At 42.0% G+C, this 7,917-nt stretch overlaps 1 long non-coding RNA gene across 1 annotated transcript; it reads left to right on the top strand.

The window, feature by feature from the left end:
• The first annotated feature begins 3,906 nt into the window (after window positions 1-3,906).
• LOC134127348 (uncharacterized) lies at window positions 3,907-5,662 on the top strand. Its single transcript, XR_009956065.1, has 3 exons — window positions 3,907-4,216; window positions 4,828-4,910; window positions 5,092-5,662. It is a non-coding gene; the product is annotated as an uncharacterized LOC134127348 (long non-coding RNA).
• Window positions 5,663-7,917: the final 2,255 nt, after the last annotated feature.

Below are 7,917 nucleotides of genomic sequence, written 5' to 3'. Positions count from 1 at the left end.
GCCCCGAGAGTGATTTGTTTAGTCTCTTTAGTCTCTTTTTGACCCGCGAGTCCGGCCGACCGCTGCCACCCCGACGTGCAAGGAGAGGCGAAGGCCCGTTCATCGCTGCTTGCAGCTTTAATTATTATTATTTCACCACTTCAATCGCACTTTTGGGGCCTTTGCCATGTTCAAAAACTCTTGAATTTTTGCGTGCGCTTCAGAAGTGCGAAAAATTTATATATTCTTGGGGTCGCGCAATTTGGCGATGAAAAAAAGTGCTCTCTAGCGCCCCCTAAAGTGCTGCCTCTGGGGACATTTTTGTCCACTTTTACGGATTGACTTGAAATTTTGCACACAGGTGCTCTTGGATGTGCTCTACAAAAAAGTCAATCATGGTATGCAAATGCGCCTACCGTTTTATGGCCGCCATTTTGAATTTTGTGAAAAACACGTTTTTGCAAACTCCTCCCAGACGCTTGGTCCGATTTTGACGAAATCTTCACCAAAATGATCATTGGCTCAATGCCATCAAAAGTTATTAAAAGCTTGTTGATATCTCATTTAGTTTTTAATTGATGGACTAATCAAGTTGTCGTGGGTGTGGCCTAAAAAGGAAAGACCAATAACTTTAAAAGTAAAAGGCCTGTCGCCACCAAATCTTTAGGACATGTTCACATTGGGTCCTAGAACTTGCCCTGACAATTAAAAAAAAATCGAACATTAGGGGGCGCTATGGTGATTTACTGTATTTTGGCCTTTTTTTCGCAATTTCCACCGTATTTTGGTTTTACAAACGAACGAACTCCTCCGAGAGTTTAAATCCGATCGATTTCAAAATCGGGCCAGTTGATCCTGACCCCCTTGGGGTCAAAAGTTATTAAAATCAAGAGTTTTCATAAAACTACCTGGGCGTGAGCTTGCGTGCAGTTTGGACGATTTTTGACGATTTTCCTCAAATATGTAAAATGGTATAACTCCAAGGAACATTGATATTTCTGGCTAGAAATTTTAATTCATGATGCTTGTGTAGGCCTATAAGTATTGCCATGAAAAGATTTTCGAAAAAGTATAGCGCCACCTATTGGCCTATGTCAATGCAACATTTCTACATTTACATGTCCATTTCCTAGCCCTTTAATCTGATCAACTTCAAATCTGGGAATATAAGACGTAAGACTGTGACGATGGCTCACAGTGAGAATTGGGAGTTTTGGACCAACTTTGTTGCTGTGACGACGTCATCTTCGCATGAAAGTTCAAGCACATCTTCTGAGCCTTGGCAAACTCCAAAACTCTTGGAAAGCTCATTGAGTGTCCTAGGTGATGACCTTTACAGACCTGATGTAGAGTTTTGGATCAAATGCTAAGAAATCCCTCCATTGCGCCCCCTGGAAGTTTTCGACGAAGCGGCGCCGGCACCATGTTTGACCTACAATTGTGGTGATTTTTTTAACAATTGTATTAAAGGGAGACTTCAAATAAAGTCTCTGACGACTATGCTCTAAAACAAACAGGAAGTCAGTTATAACCATATTAGTGTGAATATTCCCTGTAGTATTGCAAGAGAGTCACCAATCCTATTTGAGGGACGTTTCGAATTACTACATTGTATCAGAGCAGATAGCACATCTGTAGAGCACTCGGCCCCCGGCGCTGGAGATGCGGGTTCGATTCCCAGCACGGAAGATCATTTTTTTTCACCTCTATTTCGGTTTTGCACTTTGTACATCGCCTCAACCTATTTATTAAGACTCCTGATGTGACTTGTCAACTTTTTGCAAGCCTTTTGCAGCTCGGCAGTAGCCTTGTCTTGGTGGATTCCGTTCATGAGACCACAGAGTCAGGTTTGAATGCCGGCCCCGAGAGTGATTTTTAGGGCCTGAGCCGACTGAAAGTCGGGCGAAAGCCCTATTGAAATTGCAAGAATTCTTCTTATTAGGGCCTGAGCCGACTGAAAGTCGGGCGAAAGCCCTATTGAAATTGCAAGAATTATTATTATTATTATTTCGCCACTTCGAACGCACTTTTGGGGACTTCATCATGTTCAAAAACTCTTGAATTTTTGCACGCGCATCAGAAGTGCGCAAAATTGACGTATGATTGGGGTCCCGCAATTAGAGGAGAAAAAAAAGAACTCTCTAGCGCCCCCCAAAGTGGCCGCAATGTTAATTTTTTTTTTTACTTTTACCGATCGACCTGGAACCTTTTCACACAGGTTCTCTTGGATGTGCTGTACACAAAAAAAATTATGGTATGCAAATGCGCCTACCGTTTTATGGCCGCCATTTTGAATTTTGTGAAAAACACGTTTTTGCGAACTCCTCCCAGACGCTTGGTCCGATTCTTACGAAATCTTCGGCAAAATGATCGTGGACTCGATGCGACCAAAAGTTATTGAAAGAATGTTGATATCTCATTTTTCAATAAAGTTATGGACCAATGAAGTTTGTAGGTTTGTGCCCTGAAAGTTCAAAGGCCTATAACTTTTTTTTTTCCAACCCCCATTTTCACCAAATTTTGAGGACATGTTCACAATGAGTCCTAGAACATCCCCAAATTTTCCCAGAATATTTGAACATTAGGGGGCGCTGTAGTGATTCTGTGTATTTTTGGCCATTTCCTTCAATTTTTGCATTTACAAACGAACGAACTCCTCCGAGAGTTTAAATCCGATCCATTTCAAAATCTGGCAACTGGTTCCTGACACCCTTGGGGTCAAAAGTTATTAAAATCAAGAGTTTTCATAAAACTACCTGGGCGTGAGCGTGCGTGCAGTTTGGACAATTTTGGAAGATTTTTTTCCAAAATGTAAAATGGTATAACTCCAAGGAACATTGATATTTCTGGCTATAAATGTATATTCATGATGCTTGTGTAGGCCTTTAAGTAATGCCATGCAGTGATTTTCGAAAAAGTATAGCGCCACCTATTGGCTTAGGTCAATGCAAAGTTTCTACATTTACATGTCCATTTCCTAGCCCTTTAATCTGATCAACTTCAAATCTGGGAATATAAGACGTAAGACTGTGACGATGGCTCACAGTGAGAATTGGGAGTTTTGGACCAACTTTGTTGCTGTGGCGACGACATATTCGCATGAAAGTTCAAGCACATCTTCTGCGCCTCGGCAGACTCCAAAACTCTTGAAAACCTCTGTGAGTATCCTACGTGATGACCTTTACAGACCTGATGTGCAGTTTTGGATCAAAATTGAAAAATTGCCTCTATTGCGCCCCCTGGAAGATTTTGACGAAGCCCCGCCCGCATCCTGTTTGACCGACAAGTCCGCTGATTTTTTACCAAATGTATTAAAGGGAGACTTAAAAAAGTCTCTGAGGAATTTTCTCTAAAACAAACAGGAAGGCAGTTATAATTTTTTTAGTGTGAATATTTCCTGTATTTTTGGCGGAGAGTGACCAATCCTATTTCAGTGAGTTTTCGAATTCTCAAATCCATCTGAAAGAATAGCTCAGTGAGTAAGGTGTTGGCCCCCCGATCCTATGGTCGTGGGATCGACTCCCGACGAAATTATTTTTTTTTCCTCCTCTTTTTAAACGCGTGTCGTCTGATCTAACGAACAAAATGATTCAGTTTACGCTCCTTGCTGATGTGTTTGACTTAAACAACTACACTTAAGAGCAGGTTTGTGAAAATCGTTTCAGTTTAAGGACAGAAGCTGCTCCGTGGCACATGAACAGAATGAAACAGCAGACTGAGGCACTCAGCTGGCGGACCGGGCAGCTGGTTGCGAGTTACGACACATCTAACCTGGACAAATAACACGGACAGTTCAATATATTTACATCTGGATTTAAATAGACGTATTCTGCAACATACGTCATGGTGATGTTACTAGAGAAAATGGTGCGGCCCCTTTAAGAGCTACACGCACGGGCTACGGAGGGGGAGAGCGCATGAGGAAGTTGTGTTGTTGTTGTGATGACGGAGTGGATGTAGCGGCCGGAGAATTGTCTGTACTGTAACTTTGTTACTCAGTGTTAGATTAATAAATCCTCAAAGAAAGTAAAGCGGACTTTTATTCACAAACCCCGGGACGAAGGGAATTAACCCCAAAGTTTACTTAGCCGACAGTACTTTGGCCCTGGAGCAGACAGCAACGCCTCCCCCTGCAAACTCCGACTACGGTCAGAGACGGACCGGCAGGAAAGGTGAACACAAGGCTAACGAAGTTAATTGTCAACATTAATGTGCCTGTCATGGTATGAGGCCAGACGTGAGTTGTGTTCTACATTCAAGAGGGTTTTTATTTAGCACTGAACAATAACAACCAGCATACGTCTTTTAGCTAAGCTAACTACGGTAGCTTCACGGGGATAAAAGACCCCTCTTCACTCTATCAGCGCCACTTTGTTTACGTTTCCGTGTGCCCTAAATAACTTGGCCCGATTGAATCACTTTATTTACACACTTTGAGTAGAACCGTGCTCGCAGCAGCTAACTTAACTACTTTGTTGTTTAACTTCATTGTCTATAATCTCCCCGCAGCGTGCAGCCGGGCGCAGCTAAATGACACGTAATGTATTGTGCGTCTTCAATGCTTTTCAATATGTTATATATTTATTGCCTTCACAATGAGCATGAATCTAACATTAAATGATATGATTAATATGCCCCTCATTCCAAAGAAATAATATACACACGTCAAGCTCATTATGGAGTTGAAACAACAAATTACTAAACTGTAAACAGTTAATATAAGAGAAAAAAATATTGTAATCAAGATAAATGTTTTCAAAACGTGTGATTAACTAGTTAATTGTCTATAATCTGTTGACAGCCATAATCGTATTCTGATAATACACGTTGGTGCTCAAATATTTTCAGATGGCCCGTGCAAAGTCATGCCACCAGTCTGAGGACATCACTGGGAATGGCACATGGGACACGTGGCTTTCAACTCCAGCGAGGTGGGAAAGCATTTCTTTATGTATATTTTGTTCTGTCTGCATAATTGTAAAAGACTTCTTCCCGCATTCGTACAACAGCATTCCATATCGTGTGACTGTCGATGGATGTAATAATTTGGCCTTCTTTTTTTCTTCCACCACACGGCACGGGTGGGCTTAACCGCGGGCAATCGTGGCAAAGACCCAAGTCGACTGGACCACAGCGGAAAATGATCCTTCCAGAGAAGAAGTTATTTACTTCTACAACGAATGGAAGAGTTACAACTTCCAGATGACAGCTCTCCGCTCATCCTTCTGGGCAACTTGAACATCCGACAGAACTTATGTGACCTACTGCGTTTATTTTCTCCTTTAGCTCTCATTTAAGTATTAAAATTCGCTGTATTTTTGCAAGAGAGGCACCAATCCTATTTGAGTGACGTTTCGAATGTGAAATTGTATTGGACCATATAGGTCATCTGCAGAGCGTTGGCCCCTGGCGCAGTAAACCAGGGTTTGATTCTTGGCATGCACAAGACTCCTCATGTGACTTAAAATGAATCCAGAATGCAATATTTGTTCAGTATGCAAGGGCAGTGATTTATTTAGTCATGTTTGGTCATGTTTTGGTTTTTTTACATGACAATATGGTTTGGTACATGCTGAGTTAATGAATATACATTCTAAAGTGCAATGTCCATATGTGAATAAGAGTTGTATACGTTTATCATAGTCAACATGGTGTGGAAATATCCCTTATGTAGTTGGTCAATGGGAACTATAGTAGGCAGTAATAACAGCTAAGGTAATTACAGGTGGATATTTCTGGGAATTAACCTTAAATGAGACTGCATTTATGATATCTAAGATATACAGGACAAGAAAAATGCACTGGATGTGTATATGTGTTGAATCAATTATACAGACGCAAACTGGAGAACGAGACAAGTGTTGCTGTGATACTTATTGTGGTCATCGTGCCCGAGACCCGTAACAATTACTCCGCAGGTCTTTTGCAGCGGGGCAACAGCCCGGCGTCGGTGGATTCCGTTCGCGAGGCCGCAGACTCAGGTTTGAATGGCAGCCCCGAGAGTGATTTGTTTAGTCTCTTTAGTCTTTTTTGACCCGCGAGCCCGGCCGACCGCCGCCCCACCCCGACGCGCGAGAATAGGCGAAGGCCCGTTCATCGCTGCTTGCAGCTTTAATTAGGGCCTGAGCCGACTGAAAGTCGGGCGAAAGCCCTATTGAAATTGCAAGAATTCTTCTTATTATTCTTATTATTTCACCACTTCAATCGCACTTTTGGGGCCTTTGCCATGTTCAAAAACTCTTGAATTTTTGCGTGCGCTTCAGAAGTGCGAAAAATTTATATATTCTTGGGGTCGCGCAATTTGGCGATGAAAAAAAGTGCTCTCTAGCGCCCCCTAAAGTGCTGCCTCTGGGGACATTTTTGTCCACTTTTACGGATTGACTTGAAATTTTGCACACAGGTGCTCTTGGATGTGCTCTACAAAAAAGTCAATCATGGTATGCAAATGCGCCTACCGTTTTATGGCCGCCATTTTGAATTTTGTGAAAAACACGTTTTTGCGAACTCCTCCCAGACGCTTGGTCCGATTTTGACGAAATCTTCACCAAAATGATCATTGGCTCAATGCCATCAAAAGTTATTAAAAGCTTGTTGATATCTCATTGAGTTTTTAATTGATGGACCAATCAATTTGTCGGGGGTGTGGCCTAAAAAGGAAAGACCAATAACTTAAAAAGTAAAAGGCCTGTCGCCACCAAATCTTTAGGACATGTTCACATTGGGTCCTAGAACTTCCCCTGAGAATTAAAAAAAAATCGAACATTAGGGGGCGCTGTGGTGATTTACTGTATTTTGGCCTTTTTTTCGCAATTTCCACCGTATTTTGGTTTTACAAACGAACGAACTCCTCCGAGAGTTTAAATCCGATCGATTTCAAAATCGGGCAAGTTGATCCTGACCCCCTTGGGGTCAAAAGTTATTAAAATCAAGAGTTTTCATAAAACTACCTGGCCGTGAGCTTGCGTGCAGTTTGGACGATTTTTGACGATTTTTCTCAAAAATGTAAAATGGTATAACTCCAAGGAACATTGATATTTCTGGCTATAAATGTATATTCATGATGCTTGTGTAGGCCTTTAAGTAATGCCATGCAGTGATTTTCGAAAAAGTATAGCGCCACCTATTGGCTTAGGTCAATGCAAAGTTTCTACATTTACATGTCCATTTCCTAGCCCTTTAATCTGATCAACTTCAAATCTGGGAATATAAGACGTAAGACTGTGACGATGGCTCACAGTGAGAATTGGGAGTTTTGGACCAACTTTGTTGCTGTGGCGACGACATATTCGCATGAAAGTTCAAGCACATCTTCTGAGCCTCGGCACACTCCAAAACTCTTGAAAACCTCTGTGAGTATCCTACGTGATGACCTTTACAGACCTGATGTGCAGTTTTGGATCAAAAGTGAAAAATTGCCTCCATTGCGCCCCCTGGAAGATTTTGACGAAGCCCCGCCCGCACCCTGTTTGACCGACAAGTCCGCTGATTTTTTACCAAATGTATTAAAGGGAGACTTAAAAAAGTCTCTGAGGAATTTTCTCTAAAACAAACAGGAAGGCAGTTATAATTTTTTTAGTGTGAATATTACCTGTATTTTTGGCGGAGAGTGACCAATCCTATTTAAGTGAGTTTTCGAATTCTCAAATCCATCTGAAAGAATAGCTCAGTGAGTAAGGTGTTGGCCCCCCGATGCTATGGTCGTGGGATCGACTCCCGACGAAATCATACTTTTTTTTTTTTTCTTCTTTTTTTAAACGTGTGTCCGGCTGATCTAACGGACAAAATGATTCAGTTTACTCTCCTTGCTGAGGTTATTAAATAACTGTACACGTTAGAGCAGCTGTGTCACACTCGTTTCAGCCACATACGGCTGCTGGGCACAGCTGCCGTATGTGTGGAGCTGGAGGGAGGAGCTGGCGTTGCAGCCCGGTACGGTCT

This window comes from Pungitius pungitius, chromosome 4 (assembly GCF_949316345.1).
Source record: "Pungitius pungitius chromosome 4, fPunPun2.1, whole genome shotgun sequence".
Lineage (NCBI taxonomy): Eukaryota > Metazoa > Chordata > Actinopteri > Perciformes > Gasterosteidae > Pungitius > Pungitius pungitius.
The sequence above is the reverse complement of the archived record's forward strand: the minus strand, read 5'-3'. Positions and strand labels throughout refer to the sequence as shown.